Genomic DNA, 25,738 nt, shown 5'->3' with positions numbered 1-25,738 from the left:
CGTAACACTACTGACATCAAATATGTAGGGAATCTTCCCCCTCCAAACACACACACACACACACATACTCCAACTGATTTTCCAACTCTCCAGACACCAATTAAGTGTCCTATCATTTAATTCAATTCTGATACTAACTACCCAGAGTTAGCAACCGACTCAAAGATTTAAGGGCTCAGTCCCACAGGACTGCCCTGCCTTCAGATGCTAGTTTCAAGTAATAGGTCCCCATGTACCAAACTTGGTTACGAAGTTACAACTCCACTTCAGCTTCCATAATTGCCAGAAGAGCTCCCAAGACTCGGGGAAATGTTTACTTATAGCTACCAGTATCTTATAAAGGTTATAGAACAGGAGGTACAGGGGTGCCTGGGTGGCTCAGTGGGTTAAAGCCTCTGCCTTCGGCTCAGGTCGTGATCCCAGGGTCCTGGGATCAAGCCCCGCATGGGGCTCTCTGCTCCACAGGGAGCCTGCTTCCTCCATTCTCTCTGCCTGCCTCTCTGCCTACTTGTGATCTCTCTCTCTCTGTCAGATAAATAAAATCTTTAAAAAAGAAAAAGAAGAAGAGGAGGTACAGAGGATGAGGTCTGGCATGGTCCTGACCTCAGGAGCTTCTGTCCCCATGGAGCTGGGGTATGCCACCCTCACAGCACGTGGATGTATCCACCAACCTGGAAGCTCTCCAGATCCTATAGTTGAGGGACTTTTTAGAGGCTTCGTCGTATGATTATTTACTAAGTCACTTTCCAACCCCTCCTCGCTCCCTGAGGGTGGAGGGTGGAACTGAAAGTTCTAAGCTTCTGATCATGGTCTGGTCTTTCTGGCGACCAGTATCTCCCCGGAAGCCCCCATCCAGGAGCCCACCAAGAGTAACCTCATTACAGCAAAAGATGCTTCGATCCCCCAGGAAACTCCAAGGGTTTTAGGAGCTCTGTGTCTGATCATCCTATCACTTCTATCCCTTGGAAAATCACAGGAGTTTTAGGAGCTCTGTGTCAGGAACAAGGGACAAAGGCCAAACATATATTGTTTATTTTATCACAGAGATAGACACTCAGAGGAGAGACACACATAAGCGGTAAAGTCAGAACAGAAAAGATTGCAGTCGCAAGGTAAAGAACCTTGGAACCACCAGAAGTTGGATGAAGGGACCAGACTGCCCTAGCGGGGCTGGAGGCCGTGCAGTCCCACTGAGAACTTCATGTCAGACTTCTAGTCTCCAGAAATGTGAGAAAATAAATGTCTGGTGTTTTAAACCACTGTGATGGAAATTTTCAGTGTCAATTTGCCTGGGCTAAGGAATGACCAGAGAGCTGGTAAAAATTATTTCTAGAAATGTCTCTGGGATGGTGTTTGTGGGAGAGATCCACATTTGAATCAGGAGACTGAGGAAAGAACTCAGCCCTCACCAAAGCAGGCAGGCATGTCCAGTCCCTTAAACACTTGAATAGAGCAAAAAGACTGAGGAAGAGCCAATTTGCCTTCTCTGTCCTCTTGACCAGACTTTCATCTGCTGCCCTCTGAATATTCAGAGGTTCTAGTTCTTGAACCTTCAGACCCCAGGCTTAACACAGTGACTCCCCCATCCCTTTCTCAAGATTTGAGGCTCAGACTGGGATTTACACTATTGGCAAACTTGGTTCTCCAGCTTGTAGATGGCAGATCATGGGATTTTGGGGGGCTCCATAATCACATGGGCCAAGTCCCATAAACATCCTTATCTTCTATATCTAAACCTGGGTCGATGGACAGATAGATAGATACATAGATACACAGACACATACATAGGTAGATATGGAGATAGAGAAAGATCCTATCGACTCTATTTCTCTGGAGAACCCTGACTAACGCAGACAGCCGGTGTATGACAATTTGTTACAGCAGCCCTAAGAAACTAAAACAACAATGCCTACATCTTTTTCTTCAAAAAGCCTTCTGTGAAATCTAATCCACCACACAACATTCTATTAGAATGGGAGAAAATTAGCGTATCTATTCACAAAATGATAGACTAAGAGGATTCCTTCAAGATTTTAATTGCCAGGAATAAAAACATAAGTCTTAGAGGTTTCAATAGTTATCATAATGCTCTAAAAAAGCCCTTACTATTTGCAGTCTATGTCTCAATATGGAAAAGGGAGTGAATGCTTAACATCTTCAGATAAAACACAACGTTTGATTAAACCCTTATGACCCATACGAAGAGTGAAGCCTTGTGTTAATACTGCTAACGTAATGGAAACCGTCATAGTGGTTCTATGACTTTCTGCAATTCGGGATGAAGTTTGATGTTAGCTTTGAAACAGGACAACCTCTATAATTTACAGTACCAGTGAAAAATGAAAATACAGGGCTTCTTGTTCAGAAAATGATAATATCAAGTAAGCATAGACTAAATCAAGGATAGGGCCCTTCTAAGTATGGGGCCCTGCATAGCTGCACAAGTCAGACCAGCCCTGTGTAGAAATACCATCTAAAAAAAAAATACCATTTTTTTGTTGTTGTTTTAGTTCTTTTAATCCCAAAGGCTTTATAATGTCACATTTTCTTTATGTTGGTATAATTGCTTTCTTAGTTCAAATCAAGGGATAATCCTGTGTTCTAGACCATCATGATGATGTACTATTTAGCTCTTCTATTTAGCTGGAACACAGCAATTTGTTTCCTCTGTACCTGCTGTCTATTTCCTAAACTTTACTGCATCTGCCTCGAATCTGTTTGAAACTTTGTAAGGTACCTCGGTTTTCCATCTCTCACAGTTACATTCCCAGGGCTTGGGAGAGGCTCTCTTGGACTCCAATCCCTCCTGTACAGCCATGGTACGTTCTCCTCAGAACCTGCCATCCTGTCCTGTTACTTTGCACACCACAGGGATGCTCTCATATTCCCCCAAGCTTTAACGTGTACTTTTTTCTGGTGTGCCACACAATAAGTTGGGGAGGGAGAGAGCACTCAGCTGGCATCCTGATGATCCTGCCAACCTCGCAATAAATCCTCCCTTTGGAAGACATCACACAGCCTAGTGGACTAACTTCTTCCAAGAGGCATTCTATCTCATACATTTCGTCTTCAGCTTCCTCTTCCAGATCATAGTCTTCTGAATCGTTGAGAAGTACAGTGTTCAAGGCACCATTTTTTTTTCAATAAATAGACTGTGTTCCCACTTGAGAAGTTTCTCAGGGATTTCTGCTTCCTGCCTTTCACAGCCTTTCAGACTGCAGCCAAGAAGAGAGCACATCTCAATGAACCTTAAGAGGTTCCTTTTCCTGAAAACAAAAACAAAAACAAAAACAGTGGGATAAGCTTCCCATCTACCTCACAGTATGGCAGAGACCCAGGGGCAGAATACATAGGTAGCTTGCAGAGGACAGAATCACTCAGAGCAGAAAGAGAGGGAAAGGGCCACAGCAGCTCCCAAATGATTAGAGGTGGTGATAGGAAATAAATGGAGCAAGAACATGGCCTGTAAGCAGCAGAGGAGAACAAGATCTCCTGAGCAACATGACAAAGACTAACTTGAACAAGTATATTCCCTGGCAAGCTAAAAAAAGTCATATATGTATACACATGTATAAATATACATATACACACACTCATATATGCATACAAATATACATATCAGAATATAGTAATAGTATCATGCTATATTAACATAATATGTTGATTTGTATATGTTGATATATACTCATGTATTAATATATACTACTTTTATAATATATAATGCATATATTATACCTATTATATTAATGAGAGACCCAATGGGAAGCATTAAAGGAAACATTCAACCAATGAGTTCCCATTTTTAAAGTTTTTATTTTAACTCCAGTTAGTTAACGTACAAAGTTACATTGGTTTCAGGTGTACAACATAGTGATTCAGCACTTCCATACAGCACCTGGTGCTCTTCATGACATGTGCCCTCCCTCATCCCCATCCCCTATTTCACCCATATCCCCCCACCTCCCATCTGGTAGCCATCAGTTTGTTCTCTATAGTTAAGAGTCTGTTTCTTGGTTTCTCTCTCTCTCTCTCTTTCCCCCCTTTCTTGTTCAGTTTCTTAAATTCTGCATATGAGTGACATCATACAGTATCTGCCTTTCTCTGACTGACTTATTTCACTTAGCATTATGCTCTCTAGCTCCATCCATGTCATTGCAAATGACAAGATTTCATTCTTGTTTATGGCTGAGTAATATTCCATGTATCATTATACCAATTCTTCTTTATCCAATCATCTACCGATGAACACTTGGGTTGCTTCCATATCTTGGCTATCGTAAATAATGCTGGTATAAACGCAGGGGTGCATGTATCCCTTTGAATTCCTGATCTTGTTTTCTTTGGGTAAATATCCAGTAGTGTGATTGCTTAATCGTAGAGTTGTTCTATTGTTAAGTTTTTGAGGAACCTCCATGCCGTTTTCCACAGTGGCTGCACCAGTGTGCACTGCTTTCAACAGAATATGAGGGTTCCTTTTTCTCCATATCCTCGCCAATACCTGTTGTTTCTTGTATTATTGATTTAAGCCATTCTGACAGGTGTGAGGTGATGTCTCATTGTAGTTTTGGTTAGCATTTCCCTGATGATAAGTGATGAAGAACAACTTTTCATGTGTCTGTTGGCCATCTGTGTATCTTCTTTCCAAACCAATAAATTCTAACATAGCTAAAAAACAGAGAAACAATGAGTGAAATATGTAATCAAGCTCAAGAAACCTTGTAAAACATGAGAAGCAGATTCTAAGATAAATCAGAATAAAAATTTTCTATGCTATATCCAACTGAGGGTTTTCATTAATTCTCTAATTAGGAGGAAATTGGAGTGCATTATTATATACAATAATATTTTAATGCTTGTATAAAGTTAAGCTTACATTAGCTTTCTGGTAAAAATGAACGTGTGTTATATTACACAGTGTAATTCAGTCATACTTAAACAAGTTTTTGGTCATCTTCAAAATAGCACAAGTCAAAAGGAAGAAAAAATGTATGGCCACCGTTAGAGGACATTCTAACTGCTGTGTATATTCTGTTGTCAAAAACTTGCATTCTAAAATAAACAAATCCAGGGTCCTTTATAGAATATTATTATGACCAAAAGTTTGTTTCCATCTTAGCACTGTATATATTTCACGAATGAGGAGTCAGGCATGGACCTCCCCTCAGGGAGCTTACACTCCAGGAACGAAACCAAATAGGGATGTCTCTAACAAAAAAAGGAAAGCAATAAATTCCAAAGGAGTCCAAAATCCAGAAGTCAGGATAAATAACTTAAAACAGTTCTTGAAATTCAAAATTGTCAATTTCCTCATTCCAACCCAAGTATCATTGGTCGCCTCTATTCTTTTGTCTGCCACTATATCAATAATTATCATGACGTAAAATCCCCTGTGGCTCACCACAACCCAGTTACATTTTCAGTAATTGAAACCCTTCTACCACTAAATCTCTCAAAGGAAATCACCGTCATTCTAAGAGTTAATACTGATCAAATACTTTCCTAATTCCTTGCATGAATGATCTCACTTAATACGTTTAATATCTCATTTAATGCATGCATGAAGGCGGTATTTTAATGTTCACCCTTTATAACTGAAGAAACTGAGGTGTAGGACTTTAAGAAATTTGCCCAGAGTTGCAAGGTAATAGGTCACGAGGTCAGGATCCACACCCCACCAGTGTCTGTGTGCGGCATGCTTTTTTATTCACTCTCCGGCATTGTCTCCACACTAGGGTCAGCAAACTCTCTGCTATGTAGAACGTCAGAATACAAAAATCCATCAGAGTAAGAATTACCTTCAGAACTGGGTCCAACATACAGCAAATCCCATGTCGTTTTGTTTGTTTGTTTGTTTTTTTAAGAATTTATTTATTTATCTGAGAGAAAGAGAGAGAGAGAGAGCACAAGCAGGGGGACCAGCAGAGAGAGAGGGAGATGTAGACTCTCCGCTGAGTAAGGAACCTGCTGCGGGGCTTGATGGGGATCATGGGATCCCCATGGGATCATGACCTGAGCCTGAGCCACAAGCTGATGCTTCACCGACCGACCCCCCCCCCTTCCTACGCGTGCCTGGAGATTGCATTCTCAATATATAGCTTCGTTCACAGCTCTTCTTTGTCCTTTTTTTAATGTATCTCAAATAATTCCTTTGTCATGCAAATCTGGCCTCGAGATCTTGATTGTTCTTCCACTGTATCATAGGATTCGATGTTTGTTTTCTTTTTTTTGTAGAAATGCGATTACTGATTATGCATTTTTTCCAAGATTTAAAATTTAGAAATTTTGGTCACATAAGCCTGCATCTTCTTTTTCCTGGTAGAACACTTTATTCTATCTGCCTCTGGGGGCTAACACCTCCAATCTCCGCTCCCCACATCCCCCTGACTCCAGATTGGAGAGCTTAAACATGAACCCTTGTGGTTAGTAAGCAAGAAAAGGAATGACTCATCTCGTCCAAACTGAAAACACATTCCCCTATTTTGTAGAAATATGTAAATAGTATGTAACACTTTTAAATACTCCTGGTCTGAAGGATTCTGGAATTATTACTGATTAACTTGCTTTTCCCAACATCGCCTAGCTTACATTTAATATGTGTATTTGTTCTTAAAATGAAGGTACATAAAAATAGTTGCCTGATGGTAAATGCTCACATGATCTCAAATACATGTACACACAATGACAACATAGATGCCTACCGCAGGGCATGCTCTTATACCAAATAGAGTTAAGGATGGAAGTAGAGTGTGTGAAGTTCTGATATATTGGAGAATTTGTTCCAAGAATGGAATGTGGCTTCAGATCTCATCTACAAACTGTTGATATGGATTTATAAACCAGAAAACTAAGTACCTGCATAACCAGAACTATCCAAAGACTGCAACGAGTAAAGAAGTATTAAATATGCTTAGCAAATCTTTGAGTCAACTACCTTTGGCTTTTAATTATGTTATTTTTTTTAAGATTTTATTTATTTATTGACAGAGAGAGAGATCACAAGTAGGCAGAGAGGCAGGCAGAGAGAGAGAGGGAAGCAGGTTCCCTGCTGAGCAGAGAGCCCGACGTGGGGCTCGATCCCAGGACCCCGAGATCATGACCTGAGCTGAAAGCAGAGGCTTAACCCACTGAGCCACCCAGTCACCCTTTAATTACGTTGTTCTTAAGATAGAGGTCTCAAACGTCTTAGATATTCCTTCTCAAGTATCTTTACATGAATGCACACTGCCATTCAGCTTTCTCATAACCTACATTTTTATACATTTTCTGTTATTTTTTTTTAATTTTTACCATCATCTTAGGTTATTCCTTTAAATATTTCAATTCATCATATTTCAAGCCCATCTAATTAAAGATACCCTGTCTCCTGACACCAGATCCCAAAGCAAACCAAGGCACACACATGCACACACGCACACATAGACCAAGACACTGAAGAATGGAAACAAATTCGCAAGGCCAATCAGTAGCAAGAGAGACACGCTTTAATACAAATATTTTTACATTCTAGTTCAATCAATGTTCTGCTCACTGAACCATGCTACTTCAGCAGGACATCCAGTTCATTGTTACTGATCAGCAATTGCCAAATGTTTAACTACCAGTAAAAACAGCTTTGTGCTCAACCTATGAACGATACTCAGATCAAAGCAAAACTGTTCCCAAACACAACATTATGGTCCCATCTATTGTTTCCAAATCCTAGACTGCAGCCAGCCAACAAAATCAGCCTTTCTTGGTGGGCTTAATTACTTTTTTTAATCACAACAGTTGCTCCCCCAATAAGAATAGCAGTCCTGACTAAAGCAAATCACAGCGTCACCGTTCTAGAAAGAAACGCTTCAGTGTAAGCAGGCACTGGTGCCAGCATCACTTGCCAGGTGAAAACACAGCGTGGTGTCATGGGATTTTCTGACAAAGACATGTTTAGTTCTCTCTTAAAACAGAGGGTTAGATGTGACTTGTTGGGAATTTATTACATTTCACTGATGATCTTCATTTCCTCTGCCTTTAGCACGCTGCCTCTACCTGGAATTAGCAGCATCCCCTTGGCCTCCAAACCATCAGTCCATAATAGGGTTTATTCACTGAAATAGATGCAATTAAAAGCATATTCGAATGGTACACTTTGATTTTAGGTGTTTGCGTATGTCCTTTACTCTAGTAACTGTTCTATCCTCTTGACAGCAAGCCAAGAAATGGTATCTTGAGCAGGAAATAATTCGATATTCATAAAGCTTAGAAGCTAGAAGGGCTTCAATTCTAAATTTTGCAGAGTAGAAAGCTGAGGTCCTGAGAAGTTCAGAGACTCTTTGGTCATTCAAACCAGACTAGTATCAGAAACTAACGCCCCCTGACTTCATGTAAGCTCACCATCTTCCACAATGTGCTGTACCTTACTGCACCATCAACATCCCGTAGCCCCTATCTACAACTGGTCAAAAGACATCAGATAACTTCACATAGGAGTGTTGGATTTTATTCTAACTATTGGCTATTTATATTATTTACATTGATTCACAAAGCAGGGTTTTAATAGCTCTTGGAAGCCTACCTGTTTTTAGCACAAAACAAGTGAACAATTGGAAAATTCTTATTAAAAATTAAATAGAATTATTATTGACATCCATAAACAGCATTTCTCACATAGATAACAGCACCCAGAACCCTTAGGAATGGATTAGCTTTTACAAAATTAATTTAAAATATTCCAGAAGCCTATTTCTCACTGTTAATCATGAAGATACGAGAATAGTAAGTACATGAAACATCTTCCCACCCCACTGTTATTTAGAAAGAAAAAAAAATAAGTATTAATTGACCCATGTATAGGTTTTAGTCATTATCACAGGAAGTACGGCATGGCACAGTGGTTCTCAACCGGAGGTGAATATCTGAAATGTGTGGGCAACCTTTTAAAATCTCATTAGCCAGGCCACCGGGAAGACCTGTTATAAAAAAAAAAAAAAAAAAAAAATCTCTAGCATTGGAGCCAAGCCATTGGTATTCTTATTTATTTATTTTTTGAGCTCTCATTATTTTTTTTAATTTTTTAATCATTTTTTAATTTATTTTCAGCATAACAGTATTCATTGTTTTTGTACCACACCCAGTGCTCCATGCAATCCGTGCCCTCTCTAATACCCACCACCCGGTTCCCCCAACCTCCCACGCCCCCCCACCTCTTCAAACCCTTCAGATTGTTTTTCAGAGTCCACAGTCTCTCATTGTTCACCTCCCCTTCCAATTTCCCCCAACTCCCTTCTCCTAACTCCCCATGTCCTCCATGCTATTTGTTATGCTCCACAAATAAGTGAAACCATATGATAATTGACTCTCTCTGCTTGACTTATTTCACTCCATTGGTATTTTTAAATTCCAATTTAAAATTTCAATCTAGGGGCGCCTGGGTGGCTCAGTGGGTTAAGCCGCTGCCTTCGGCTCAGGTCATGATCCCAGGTCCTGGGTTCGAGCCCCACATCGGGCTTTCTGCTCAGCGGGAAGTCTGCTTCCTCCTCTCTCTCTCTCTGCCTGCCTCTCTGCCTACTTGTGATTTCTCTCTGTCAAATAAATAAATAAAATCTTAAAAAAAAAAAATTTTCAATCTATAGCTAAATTTAAAAATTGCTGAAGTAGAACACAAGTTTTATATTCAACATATATGGCATTGGATCCCATATTGGTCCCTTACTGTATAAACTTGGGCAAGCTTTTTTATCACTCTGTGCTTCCGTTTCTTAATCTGTAAACTAATAATGAGGGAGATGACAGCACCTAGCTTGTAATGTTGTTCAGTCGATCAAAATTAATATATGTAAATCTACATGGCACATAACAAAGGACAGGTAGTCAATGAATATTAGATATTAGTTTATGAGGAGGCTCTGTTTCAATTCACGGTGGCATAGCTTGTATCAGACTAAACTTCCTGTAAATAACAGTCATAAACTCTAGACGGATATAAAAAAGCAACTGTTTGAAAGCATCAGTGTACAAAGCAAAGCAGGCAGGAACTGGAGAAAATCCAGTCCTTAAGGAAAGCACAGAGGCAAGCTCCATAATTGGTTGGCTTTCCCCCTGAGGACACTCTTGGGCTCACTGCAGTGCAGGGAAAGAAGAGAAATCAACCAGGAAACAGCATTCTTTTGTGAAGAGGACACAAAGGATGAAGTACAGGACTGCTAGCCGAGCGGTAAATTGGAAGAAAAATTCCAAAGAGTAGGGGAACACAGAAGGGATGCCCCCAAATCTTCATGCAAATATCCTCAGTTTGACTTCCACCTGAACTGTCCATGCTCATGGTGCCAATCTAGGGAACCCAGCAGAACGCAGCTACTAGAAGAATAAAGAACTCAGCACCTACCTAGTAGTGATGAGAGTTTGTAGTTCAAGTCTGGCCAGGTGAGCAGGGCTTAATAGATACCTTCGTTTTCATTGAGTTTCTGCAGGTCCACACTTTAGGGGCAAGAATCACATATCATGATTAAGGTGAATGGCACAGAACTAAGGATAAAACCAAACAGACACCAACACACAAATCCTAAAAGTAAACCTCCAAAAGATCGAAGGATGATGCTACGAACTTGAAAGCCAAAGTTTTTCAGAACAAAATTTAACACTCTTCAACAAAAGATAACGTAATCCAGAAAGGTTCACCCTCCAACATACTCAGTATCCAATCAAAAATTGTTAAACATACTAAAAAATATGAACATATGGCCTAAGGAACAAGAAAAAATTAATTAATAGAAGCAGATCCACAAATAACTCAGATGCTGAAATTAACAGAAACTTTGAAATGGTTAATAAAATTCCACTAAAGAATGTAGAAAACAAGGTAGACTGACTAGATGAACATGTACAGAATCTCAGCTGAGAAGTTGAAAACCACAACAAAACCATGAAAAATCACATAACTGAAACTATAATATCAGAAATAAAAATTTCGGGTTGCCTGGGAGGCTCAGTCAGTTAAGTGTCTGCCTTCAACTTAGGTCATGATCCTGGGGTCCCAGGATGGAGCCCCACATCAGGCTCCCTTCTCCCTCTCCCTCTCTCTCTTTCTGTGTTTGCATGCTCTCACTCTCAAATAAATATATAAAGTGTTTAAAACAAAAAAGAAATTAAAAGCTCATGAGATTGGCTTACCAGCAGACTAGGCCTACAAAAGAAAGATCAGTTAATAAACTCAAAGGCAGAAAAACAGAAAAAAAAAAAGAATAAATGCACATAATAATGATTAAGGACCTGTAGGACAGTATTTTATTTTCTGACATATGTGTAACTGAAGTCCCAGAAAGATATGTGAAGATAGAAGAAATACTTGAAGATAAAATAGTTAAAACAGGGGCGCCTGGGTGGCTCAGTGGGTTAAAGCCTCTGCCTTCGGCTCAGGTCATGATCCCGGGGTCCTCAGCATGGAGCCTGCTTCCTCCTCTCTCTGTCTGCCTCTCTGCCTACTTGTGATATCTGTCTGTCAAATAAATAAATAAAATCTTTAAAAAAAAATAGTTAAAACATTTCCAAACTGATTTTTTAAAAAGTCATTATCAGAACCCTAAACGTGGCAAGTTTTCAACACAGCAAACACAAAGATAAACATATCTGGATACCTTATGTTAGAACTGGTGAAAACCAATGATTAAAAAGTTTTTAAAAGCAATCGGAGAAGCAAAGCTACGCATTACATTCAGGGCAACAGCAATATGAATGATGACTGATTTCTCATGAAAAAATGATGGAAGATAGAAGATAGTGAAATATTATCTTTAAAATAATACACAAAAAATCTCTCAACTGTTAATATTGCACCAGCAACTGTATCCCTCAAAAAATAAAGACAAATCAAAGCCATTTCAAACAAAAGCTGAGAGAATTTATTACAAGCAAAACTTCACTATAAGAATTGCAAAGGTGAGGCACCTGGGTGGCTCAGTCAGTTTAGCAATGGCCTCTTGGGCTCAGATGATCTCAGGATCATGAGATTGAGCCCTGCATGGGGGTCCTTCCCAGTGACAGTGGAGCCTGCTTAAGATTCTCTCTCTCCCTCTCCCCGCAAACCCCATGCATGTGTGCTCTGTCTCTCTCTCAGTCTCTTTAAAAAAAAAAGAAAGAAAGAAAGAAAGAAAGAAAGAAAGAAAGAAAGAAAGAAAGAAAGAAAGAAAGAAAGAAAAGAAATGCTAAAGGAAGATCTTCATGCTGAAGGAAGGAAAAAACACCAAATGGAAACACAGATCTGCAATCACAAATACAGAACAACACAAGAAATGGTAAGTATTCGGGTAATCTTAAAAAATTACTTTTCCTAAATTTTTGAAAAGCTAATTGACTGTTTAAAATGAAAGAAAAATTTACTTTGATTTTCAACTTTAAAATATAAACAGAAGTAAAATACACGACACAGTGAAAGGTACCTGGAAAGAGTGGTAAATGGAATCACACAATTCCAATATTCTTACCCTATATCTATGGCAGGAAATGCTAATTTAAGGTAGCATCTGATCAGTTAGAGACGTATCTCCCAATGTCTACGGCAAGCAAGGAAAAAAATAAAACATCTTAGCAGCTGCTCTATAAATAGAAAACAGAAGTGGAGCAGTAGATGCGGCCCTCACCATTTTACCACCCACCCTCCACTTCAGGACCCCCCAAAAATAGACTGACACCTGAAGGTGGGAAGGCAGAGAGATAATGAATTCCCTGGAGAAGTCTGGGATTGGCTGAAACTATCCAACATTCTGAGATTTTACTTCTTACAATCCCAGAACAGGGACTTAAAAGAGAAATGACATTTAATGAAAATACGCAGTTAAATTTCTTATACTTCTCAGCTCATAGACTGATATTTTACACTTGCTTATATGTTCCTGTATTTGTATAAGACAGAAAAATGTCTGGAAAGCTGTGTACAAAACTACTGATCAACATATCTGAGAAATGGGGCTAGAGAGGCAGAGAGTGAGGGACTTAGGCTCTATACCTCACACACTCCTGGGGCATTTCCCCGTGTTTATTTTAACACAAAAGACCAGAAACATATGTAAAACAGTTTTTAAAAATTCAACAAGCCAAGTTCTATACTCACGAGCTCTTTGACTGTGAGTAGATTACTTAACCTCTCTGGGTTTCCCCATCTGTACAATGGAGATAACATTGTACCTAATTAAAGAGCTCAGTATGAGGATTAAAGAGAGTAATTCTTTTCTGCTTCATCTGGCCCTTCAGGCCTGATTCATTCGGATGTTAAAAAGACAATATGAGTGGGGTGGCTCAATTGGTTAAGCACCTGCCTTCTGCCTTTGGCTCAGGTCATGATCCTAGGGTTATGGGATCAAGCCTGGCATTGGGCTCCCTGCTCAGTGGGGAACCTTCTTATCCCTCTCCCTCTGCTGCTCCCCCTCCTTGTGCTTGCTCTCTCTCTCTCTCAAAAAACAAAATCTTACACACACACACACACACACACACACACACAATATGAACATATGCAGTATTTTATAAAACACCTCAAACATTCTGTATCCCAACATATTCTTTTTGAGGTCAATGTGTGAATATTAAGACTATGTAAGATAAGGACTATAAAAAAATGTTCACATCAGTTCAGGTTAAACTTTGCCACCAAATTAACTGGAAAAAAATCCCATTAGTTTCAAGTTGTTTGTAAATTTTTTTAGAGTTTGGAATTGCAGTTGGAGGATTGACACAGGAAGGAACAAATAAGGGCCCATCGGTTGGTCGGTCTGCCAGTGAGTTGCTTAGCTAACACCAGGATCTCAGCACACTGAGAAGCACAGGGCTTGACTAACTGCCAGAAACAGGATGAGGGGTCACATCGCATTCTCATGGCAGGGCACAAGCTTATTGAGTGAAATGAAGGGCAAAATCATTCTCTATATGTGAATTTGTATTCTGTGTTTCCCTTACTCAAGCTATAGTTAAATTTTCATACACTAAATGTTCAGAGAACATGAATCCATTGTGCTGGCTCAGAGTTAATTCTCGGCGTAACATTAGTAATCACTGGGTCTTAGAAACCAGGAAATCGTACATGTATTAATGAAAGATTAAGAATATTAACAACAAACAGGGGCATCTGGGTGCTCAATGGGTTAAGTGTCAGACTCTTGGTTTCAGCTAAGGTCGTGATCTCAAGGTCATGAGATCGACCCCCACAGAGTCTGCTGGACATTCTTTCCCCTCTCTCCGCCCTCCCCCTACTCACACTCTTGCAGTCTCTCTCTCTGAAATAAATAAATAATTTTATTAAGGAAAGAACATGAACATTAACAGCTAAGAGAAAAAGGATAAATATTTCTTATAAACTCCTATTTCTTTTTATGTTTAATTTTTTTAAAGATTTTATTTATTTATTTGACCGATAGAGATCACAAGTAGGCAGAGAGGCAGGCAGAGAGAGAGAGAGAAGAGGAAGCGGGCTCCCCGCTGAGCAGAGAGCCCGATGTGGGGCTCAATCCAAGGACCCTGGGATCATGACCTGAGCCGAACACAGAGGCTTTAACCCACTGAACCACCCAGGCACCCCACGTTTAATTTTTTTTTTCCTTTCCCCTTTTCTCCACCCCAAGAAAGGATGGCATTTACATAGACTGTGGTGAACTGACCTAGGTCAAGTAAACAGGATCAAACTGAGAGAGGCTAAAACCCCCAATGCAAATGGTTCTCATAATTTAACTTACAAAGAAGAGGCAATGTTGGTCGCACCAGGTTCCAAGGCAAACTCGGCAGCCCTCCTCTCATTTCCTTTTCTGAAACCTCCTTGCCCTGCCTCTTACTTATGGTTCTTCCTATCACCAACACCATCATTTTGCCCACCAGCTAGCTGCCCAAAGTCCTCCATCTTTACAAAAAAAAAAAAAATTATCTTTCTTATCCTTACCTTGACTCCTTTCAAGAGTTTTTCACATATTAAAATAATTCATATCTAGTCTAATCAAGAAAAAAACTCATAAAACTCCCTGGAAATAATTTGTAGTTCAAAATAATTTTCTACTCAAAATAACCTTTGCAACTTATAGAGGAGTATTTCTGAGTTCTTTCCTTATTCCCTGCTACCCCACTACCTCCCATGCTGTTTCCATACACATCCTCACATTGTGTCTAAAAGAGAACTAAATAAAAATAGTCATTCTTTCAGGAGAATACAATGGCTGGTTCAACAAACCACAAGTCACAAATAGGAGGTAAAGAGGGCCTTTTAGATTTTATTTCTGGCAAACAGCTTGAGCCAGGATCCAAAAAAGTGCTTCTAGTCTGGAATTCCCTGCTAAAATTATCTCGAATAATAAATGAAGAGGAAGCTACCAAATCAATTTCTTTTCATCCAGTATAGGGGTTTTAACCAATTTCTTTATCACTATACAATCAATCACAGCCTCCAGATGTCCAGCGCCACCATTATCATAGCTAAATGGTTCACTTAATACATTCTCAAATCAATATTTTAGTCACAAGCCACCACCTCAGGCTTTTATGATCTTATTTTATTTCCCTCCATAGGCATCAATGTTTCCTGGTAAGTTTCATAATTACCCAGAGTATAAACTTGCCTAAATAGTCATTCTATTATGAATTGCTAACGTTATTAGAGAGATTCACTCTCCACTACGAAAAATCTAAACAGACAAATAATGAAAGTAACTAGAGTTGACTTTTTAAGATATTAAGCACACTGACATGTCGCAGACACTTAGTAAATATTTGATGAATGAACTGATTAACTAATGAGTAAATTAATTGGCAAATACTTCTAAGCTTCAGTGTAAAGGATTGATGTTTTCAAGAGATGACACCTTTTTCATTACTGGACCATTATCACCTGCTTTAAAAGTGTGCCTCTGGTTTCTCTTCATACTTACAAATATGTTTCAGTTTTAAACTGTGCACCAGGAAATGACTTCTCCATTTGTTCACACTCTGGTCAGAAACTTACTTTCTGCAAACTGCACATTCACTTTCTCAAAATCACACATCAGTTCTGGACACACAGTTACTGTGGCACTTAGCTTAACCCTCGAAATCAAGCCTTATTCTTGTACCTGGTACCACACAGCTCAGACCTTGCGCTGAGAGCCTGCTCCTTCTTTCCTAATTTTTAGCCAAGATTATTGATCTTTTCTTCACAGACTCCTAGGTCCTGAGCTCTTGGTTCTCCAGGCTTCTCCTGACTTCCGTGTTTCTTACCCACCCAGACCAATTGTGCCCACTGACTCTTCCACAGCCCCCCAACTACTCTGGACCAGAAAGCTTGAGCTCGTCTGAATTCCAACACCAACATCTCCATCCCACTGTGTCCTTTTACCACACCCACTTGGTACCCTCGCTGTACATGGAAGGAAAACCAGGGCCAAACGGTTCCGTGTACAAAGCTAAATTGTAAACTAGCCTTTATCTGAGCTACAGCCTAGTTTCAACCCGTGAGCCATTTACGTGGCTCTCTCTGGCCCCCATCAGCCTACTTTATTTCCCTACTACAAGTTTGTCCTCCTTGAGCTGGTATAGCAATGAAAAATAATAATGATGATGATGATAATCATCATAATAAAGCGAACAAGCAAAATCAAAAGAAACCAAACTTGTTTTTTCCTTGGATCAAAACACCTCCTACATATAAACTCCCAAGGTATTACTAACCAGGTACCATTCAATAGGGATCCAGGTATAAACAAATGATAACCATGCCTCTGCTGAAAAAGAGAAGAGATGAGGTCGTGTTAAATCTCAGTCTCTGTGAAGGTGTAATTGCCACCTACTCCCCTGATCTTACGCTGGCCTATGCTGCATCTCCATGCAAATTGAAATATTTTCTCCATCCAGGTGCGTGATTCACAAGGTGACCAGTCTGGGGGTTTGATGCCCAGAAACTGATCTAATCCTAGCAAACAGAGCCCTGGCTTCCCTGCTGCACAGTAAGCAAAATACTTCCTACTCATAGTTTCTCCGTAGTATGATATTCAGAAATCCAGATTCCACTAGGATAATGTTGTTCTTAAGTACAATGAAGGTTATAGAATATGTTTGCGTGTGGAAGAGGCCTTCTGAGGCCCTCGCCTCCTTGAATTCTGATTACTGATTGCTCCTTGTGGTAGACTATTTTTGGAAAAGGCACAACAGTTGTTCCATATTTAATGCAGAAAAAACAGTGGGTTGTTGAATTAAATTTTTTATTGTTCTTGTTTTGCTCATCCCATTGCTAACAAAAGACAGACGTAGTTGCAAAATGCCGGAAGATGGAGACAGACACAGAGAGATAAAACGTATATGCTGTGGGTTTTGACATGTGTCTAGCTGAGCATTTCCAGATGTGAAAGGAAGGAGATAGATTGCAGACTAATCAGAGGGACTTGCTTTCTCTTACATGCCTACAGTTGTTGTGGATATTTCCCCTTGAACCAGAAAAAAACCTTCCTCCATGAGAAGTAGGAGGTTGAAAGAAGAGTGTCATAAAAATCCTAGGTCACTGACATCAAGCTTTCAATTTTATAGTTTTACAAACTCTTTGAAACATCCTTCATTTTTATGTAGAGCAGACAGAAGTCTTTGATTTCTATCCACATTTTTTAAAAATAAAGTTTGCCCTCCAAACTGATGAGAGAAGAGAGAAGATACTTGTTTGATAAATCAAGAAGTCATATGACGACTAGAACAACTCTCACCAAAGACATCATTTAGCTATATCTCATATTCGGAATTAGACCATGTAAATGTCCTGTCCTCCACATACAACCATGGCTGTGGGGAAGTTGCTTTCAGAGTTCAGCTCATATTTCATTCTTTGAAGGGTCTCAAGACGAAGGGACCCACATGACCTGTTTTACATCACCAAGAGAAACACACTATTCAAAATTCACCCTTGCATTTTGAGAGCCATGATCATCAAGGGTCAGATTGAAAAAACGAAATATCTGAGAAAGGGCTTCCCTAGAAAATGTGTCAATGATAGAGAGAAGAAAAACCCCAAAATCAAATATCATAATTAATGCAAACAAAGAAGTATATGTCTTATATATAAGTTAGTACTTAATTACATACACAATTACACTTTTTTGCTGTTTCCATGATCAGTTTGCACAGTCTTGTACACTAACACCCACTTTCTGTTTCCTGAATGTGATATGTCATTCTTTTTTCTGCAAGGGAACTTAATCTTTGTATGTTTCAAATTCACACTGTTTATCCCGCATCTATGAGCTCATGAGAACATTATTCAGCCTTCCTGCTCTAAATGATATGAAGGAGAGGAAAAGACTAGACAGAGGAACCATTAGAAGAAAAATACAAGTCAAAGTAAAGACCCAAGGAAAAAAAAATCAAATATTCATGCTTGAAATGGTTGAAAAAGGAAATGAAATTGGACACTGGCAAAAATTCCTCAGTAAAAATTATCCCTGAAGTTTCCCAATGCAAAAGGCTTTCACTTGTAATCAAAATTCATTTAGATTCAAAGGAGTACAAGGAATCTTTTGGTAGTGATGACAGTGTTTTGTAAATTGGTTGTGATGGTGCATTTACAGGCATATTCAACTGTCAATATTCATCACATTGTACACTTTAAGTGGATGCAGTTTATTGCTATAAAGTACACTTCAATAAAGTTGACTACAAAACAAAAAGAAAGCAGAACATTTATTTCTGGTGCTTATATGAGAGATAAGTGTACTGAAAATAAATGACCTACAAACAAAAACAAGCTTTCACATATCCACAAAAGCTATTGCCTTGAATGTACTAAAACCAGTTTTTGTCAATAAGAAGCTTTTAAAATTATAATGTAAAATAAATGTGAAGTTTCATTGACATAAGACAGAGTGGATTATTTAACTTACAACTTTTGAGTTCTACCCTGTTGATGCTGAAAAAGGTGAGATATTTCAGATTTTACAGTAGAATATAGTCTATGAATTGGTAGATAGGAATCTGAAATATGCTGTCAAGAACTATGAAGGACCTGAGAATTCACCCTACTTGCAAGTTAACAAGTTAGCCCTTCAAATATTTCCCAGTTGCTTGTAGAAGACACAAGCCTCCTGAGTCATACAGAAGGACAGTTTACTACTCATAGCGATAGCAGTAGCCAAAGAATCAGTATTTTGGTGCTAGTTCCCCAGACCCCTAATGTAAGATGAGGTAAAGAGGGCCAGGTGACATCTGCACATACAGTGGACCATGTTATAGTAAAGGGACCCTGAATTTAAGGAACCTGAAGCTTTTATAACAGGCAGTGAGCATTCCTGACTTTTCTTCCAGAGGGAGACACTCTTGCAATCTCTTGCAAAGTTGTTCACAATATACATACCCATGTAAACATAGTCTAAAACACAAGGCAGTCCATTCCTTACTCACAATGTGTACAGAAATACTAAATGTCCACAGAGAATTGCCTCTCAGTAATAGGAATTCTAGTGTTAGAGGAAATGCTTCAAGTATTCATGCTTCAATGAATTCTTTAAGTAAAATTACAACTCATTTATTAAAGACCTCTAGTTCCCCAGATCCAATTTTTATATTAATAGACTTACTAAAAGTGTGTATCCATGTACTCAGTTTAAGTCAGAATACCAAAAATAGCATAACAAAATGTGTATTAATTGATAGTCTGAAAACAGACAGAGCAAAGATCAGTCCACTATGTAAGGCCCACATTGAACTTCCTTGTTAACTACCTACACAATCGATGACAAACCTAACTGTTAATGCTTCTTTCAGATGATGCACTGCTGGCCCATGAAATTCATTTCCTCTTCACCGAGGTAACAGAGGTATAAATTAATCTGGTCTTCAAACTGGCTTCTCATAATCATAATACACATTTCATTAATATGTTATAGAAGCCAAAATTACGAAGCTTTATTTGGCTTCCATACTGCCACTATTTATAAATGAGATGCCCTTTATTTCATTTGAAAACAATTATACCCCCACCAGATCAATAGCTGAACCCAGAAATCTGCACATCATCCTAGATTCCAATTTCTCTTTACCCTTCCCAAATGTAAGCAGTTGCCCACATCACCACCTTTATTCAAGACATAGTTATTCTATCTGTGTGTGAACAGAGATTGTGCCTTTTATCTGAGTATCACAGCACTTCCCATTATGCTGGACACATAGTAGGTGTGCAATAGAAGTTTATAGAATGAATAGATCTACTGCTTTATCAATCCCAGAAGAAACAATGCACAGAGAGAAAACAGGGGGGAAAAAAAACACATTTTCTTAGCAAACATGTTCTATGTACTAATTTTAGATATTATCACATAACTGCTAACACAAGTATATATTTTGTTTAATGGAAAACTCAAAACCCATTTAAAAATGGCCAAATTTCTTTTTTGGCCCTTAATTATACTATCTGGCTGCACTTACCTGTGTAGACTTAATTTTTTTTAGAAAAGAAAGCACTCTCACTTCAATGTGCAGCAAATGAAATGATCTATGGGATGTATATAGCTATGTATGAATCTGGGATCTGAGCTCCAGGACTCTGGCAGCGTTCTTGGCCCAGAAGATTTGACACTGAAGGTCTAATCTCAAGCTGCAATGGAGCATGTAGTGGAAAGTATATGTGTTTATTTAGCACTTTTTGCTTGTAACCAGGTGGTTATCCTCAAAATGTATAGCTTCCGTTGGGAAGGATATGAGGAGAAAAATCAAAGAAATGAATCTCCAGATCTCATGGAAGAAATTTAAGTGCAAGTTCTCTCTATTAAAAAATATATATACCTAGGGGCACCTGGGTGGCTCAGTTGGTTAAGCATCTGCCTTCCGCTCAGGCCATGATTCCAGGATCCTGGGATCAAGTCCCTCATCAGGTTCCCTGCTCAGCAGGGAGTCTGTTTCACCCTCTCCCTCTGCTTCTTTCTGTCAAATAAATAAAATCTTTAAACTAAATAATAAATAATAAAATAAATAAAAATATATATGTACATATATATGACATGTATAGACATATCTATATATGTCTAAAAACATGTTTTAATGAGATGATAATATCCAGGTATGTTTTGACAATTTAGCCATTTTAATATGCTATAACAGCTTTCTCAAACATAAATACTGTATTTGCTACCGAATGGGACAATGACTTGAGAAGGCATTTCAGGAACAACTTCTAGTAACTGATTTGCACAGAATTCACCTCAGGTACTAGTGTCTACATGGTGTATGTTCCTGCTATCTCCTGACTACAGAGCTTACTCTGAGGGAAGAAACAATGTTTTCAGGATCTAGGTAAATCAAGACCCCCACCACAAAAATTAACTAAATAAATTTATATTTTAAAATTAACCTAAAATACCTATAAATCATCTTACTCAATTTGTTTCTTAAATCGTAGAATGTTTACAGGTCAAATGAGGAGCAAACGAAACACAATTAGAAGTGGCAACTATCAGGTTATTCAGAAAACGAATTATACTCATAATTCTAATCATATGATCTTAGTGCATGCAGTCTTTCATGACAAAATACCACAAGCTGGCTGGCTTACACAACAGACATTTTTTTCTCACAGTTCTACAACCTACAAGTTCAAGATCAAGATGCCAGTTGATCTGGTGAGAGCTCTCCTCCTTCTTCTCCTTCTCCTTCTTCTGCTGCCTTCTTGCTCTGCCTTCAGAATGTAGGGAGAAAGCGAGAGATTGAGAGAACACTCTAGTGTCTCATCTTATAAAGACACTAATCTTATAAAATCAGGGCCCCACCCTAGTACCTCATTTAACTTTAATTACTATCTAGAGTCTCTATCTTCAAATATGGTCACATCGTGGGTCAGGGCTTCACCCTATAAATTTTAAGGGGACATATTTCAGTCCATAGAACTTGTCATAAAGTGTTTTTAAATTTATTTTTCAGGTTTTGATGCACTTTTTAAAACATAAATTTTGTTTTTATGTTTTAAATCACATAAGTATTACATAAACAAATTCTCATTCTGAAACATTTTGATAAAATAACTGTTCATTTTATCCACGCTCATTGCACACCCCTGAGCACTTTTTTCCACACATTTACCTGGAAAGTGCAGGTGCAGAATCATTTTTTTCAATAGACCCACCCAAAGCGAAACATCCTACATTAGAAGATAGTAATTTACCTGTTGCTGGAAGTTTGTAAGCAGGTACTTAAGACTGCAATTTGGGAGGAATGTTATAAAAGAAATTCAAAGTTTGGAGGAATGGCTAAGGGTATGTTTTAAGGAGACCTATCCTTACCTTACTCTACATGTTTCTAACCCATAATTATCTTGAAGCTATCTCTCTCTCTCTCTCTCTCTCTCTCTCTCTCTCACACACACACACACACACACACACACACACCCATTTTACTTCACCGACAGTCACTTTCCCCTAAGGATCCTGCTTCTTCTCTTAGTTGGGTATTAGGAGCTGTGTTTTCTCTCAAACCTCAAGGTCAGAGTGGAACTGATACAGTATCTTTCTGACTAATCAATGCCACTTCCAGACAAATAGCTGCTCTCTCTTTTGCAAGCTGCTCCTTTGAGGAGCCGGTTACAGCATCCTCTTCTTTCTGTGGCCATTGCTTAGCCATCTGGTCACTCATTAAAAAACTTAGTACCAATTTAGTGTTCTTTTTGTTTCAAGCCTGCCATCATGCTAGGCATCTCCAGTCTTACATGGATGCATCATCAACACCTTGGCCAGTAGTCCATTAACTGGATGTCCAATGATCCTTTCCATCACTCCACCTTAAGTGCCAACTTCCGAGTCACACCAAGAATTTGGTCATCATTAAAAACTATGTTCCACTTAATTCTACAATCACACACACCCAACCCAACCTTTAGACTCTTCTCTTGCCAACTGCCTTGTTGTGGTACCCTCTCTGTTTCTTCCTGTATCAAGACCTACCACCCAATAATATTTCCACTTTATCTATATCTGCCTCCTCAACTATCCACACTCTCCCAACAGTACCATCAGTGCCACCTCTCTCCCTCATTTCTACTCCCAGTTCCTGGGCTCCATATTCCATCTACTCTGTATCTACTCATCCTCAAGATTCCATGTTAAATATCCCTTTCTCAGGAAGCATTATCCTGACTTCTAGCTATACGAAATCCCCCTGTTAAACCCTCTTATGAGTCCTGTGTACTTTTCTTTGTTTACTCTTAAATACAATAATTATCATATTGTAATTATGTCACTGTGAATTCGAACATGGGAGGTCTGTTTTATCCACATTGTAAATTGGTTGAGGGCAGAGAGCGTGACTGTTACTCTCAACCACATGTCATCTAGCCTTATGACTTGGCACACAGAAAGTACTCAAGAAATATGTATAGAGTAACACACATGCATGCACATACACAAAGTTTTCTTCCAGTAAATCAATATCTGTGCCATGCAAGCAATGTTGAATCCAAAAGAATATTTGTGGTTTTCTTTGCAGCTGAACAACAAAACTAACTGAAGCCACTTTTTGAAAAATACGATACTTTTAAAACAATCTCTTCCTGATTTGTACAGTAGAAAGCTTTCCACTCTCTTTTGGCTTTTTATTGGCTGAGAGAGATGCCCTGCCAAGAGGCTCACTTCTTCTATAGCAGAAAGTGTAAAAAGAAGCAGCAGGGACAAAAGAATATGTGGAGGGGAAATACAGTCAAAGGGCCTTTGCTATTCAAGGATGCCAAGAATAAATTTGCAATCAGAGGCTGTTTAACACAGGAGAGAGGAGGGAGATTCTACTCTTCTCATAAAAAGCAGGATCCTTTAAAGACAGAGACATTAGTAATCAGTGCTCAAAGATGGTAAAATGCAAATACTTCCTTCTCATTCATGCTATGTGTCTACAGAATTGTTTCTTTAGACTGGGAAGATAGAAGAGTGTTATTTCTCTATCTTCTAAATACATCTCTCACGCAATCCCTGACTCCTCAAGGGGGTTAGCCCCACACCCAGCAACACACTACAAATCACTGTTCACAGCATTTTCAATAGATACCTCCATTTAATTCTTGGTGGTGGTCAAAAAAAAAAAAAAGAAAGAAAGAAAGAAGGGGGAGAAAAGAAGAGTTCAAGTATTTTGCAAACTATTTAAAAAAAAAAAATCAACTCATGCCAGTGCTCAGGAAGAAATAAATGACAGAAGTTGCCATAGCCGATGTCTCTTCATTACTCCTTCTGTTGACCAGGACTCTGCCAAAATATGTGAGCAACTCTGGGCAACCATATACTGGGACACACTTTTGCAAGGTACAGCTATGTTCAACTTTTGTTTGGAGAAGGGGCTGAGAATTGCATGGGGTGTAACCAGGTGAGGTAGGAGGGGGCAGAAAATAGGGATGACTTGCAGGATACTCAGTAGTATGACCATTGCCCTGAGCTCTAGGCCTAAAGTTGTATGTCCTACTCAGAACCCCTGCAAGTCATAGGACACCTCCTCCCTTCTCCCAGAAACAATTTAGTCTATTTCTTTGGGACTCAGCCCCACCACTCAAGTGATTTGAACCCTCCATTGATATACAGTGCTCTCTTTGAAAACAGCCTTGATAGATTTGTATCCAATTTTACAAATAGGCCAACTGGAGTTCAAAGGCCTATATAATTATCAGAAATAGTTGGGTCTACGTATTTTCAAGTAATAGAACCAAAAAATTGAGACATACAACCCTATGAAAGTATGGACTGGTACATGCCGAACACCTGAATGATTTAAAATGAGTTGTTGTTGTTGTTGTTGTTGTTTTAAATCAGTCGACTAAGTACTTTTTAATTCAATCACTTTGGCGAAATTCAAACAAAATCTCTGAAACTACAACATACTGTAGAAATATAAATACCTCTATGGTTCTCTTGGCAAAGAAGGTCAAAATAAATCTCCCCATATCCCAGGTGTAAAGAAATGTTCTAACAAGATCCACTTGTATAAAATCAAATCAACAGACTCTGGCATCTGATTCTTTACTATTTACTTAGCACAAAAGACGTGAAGAAAACCAAGCTTTGGACTTATTTATATTAAACCTCTCCCACAGGGAGGCAAAAAGGGAAGGAATACAATGTAATTTAATGGTGGGTATATTTGCAAGCAAAGGAGTCCAAAAAAGAAAGATTATGCTGACCCAACTCTCACGGTTTACTTTTTCTAAAGTTGTGGGAAAAGAAATGGCAAAACTTACTATTTTGGTAAATTTTTGTTTTAAAAAAAATCAAATTAAAAATAACAATATCCAATCATCTCTAAATGAGTCTGACTAAAAACACCACCAATGGACATATAATGTTTTTTTAAAACTTTATTCTCATCATTTCTTTCTTGGCCCTGAAAATAATGGTTTTAAATAACTTGATTTGTGTTTTTCCTTTATTGCCTTTCTACACATACATTTTGAAATGCTTACTTATGGGAAAACCATTGCATGCTTAGCTTTCATCCTTTATGAAATCTCTGTACTTCCTTCATCTCAAACTGGCAGGTTCTGTTTCCAGCAACAGGGAAAACTTTCCAATAAGGAAAATTCCTTGCTAAAAGTCATGTTTAAAACATAGCTCAGTGTGTTTTTAAAATATATAACTTGAGTTCCCAAGGGAGAAAGGGAACTCAGAGGCCAGATACAGGGAAAAGATTGAAAGGCGGACCTGGAGACATGTGATCTGGGCCCAGGACTGCTCTAAGTAGGGTGAAACACTAGTGTTAAGTCACCAATACAATACCCTTAATGACACCTGCATTCATGGCCTGGTACCCAGAGTAATCACATAGC

This window comes from Lutra lutra, chromosome 5 (assembly GCF_902655055.1).
Source record: "Lutra lutra chromosome 5, mLutLut1.2, whole genome shotgun sequence".
Classification (NCBI taxonomy): domain Eukaryota; kingdom Metazoa; phylum Chordata; class Mammalia; order Carnivora; family Mustelidae; genus Lutra; species Lutra lutra.
Note: the sequence above shows the minus strand (reverse complement) of the source record.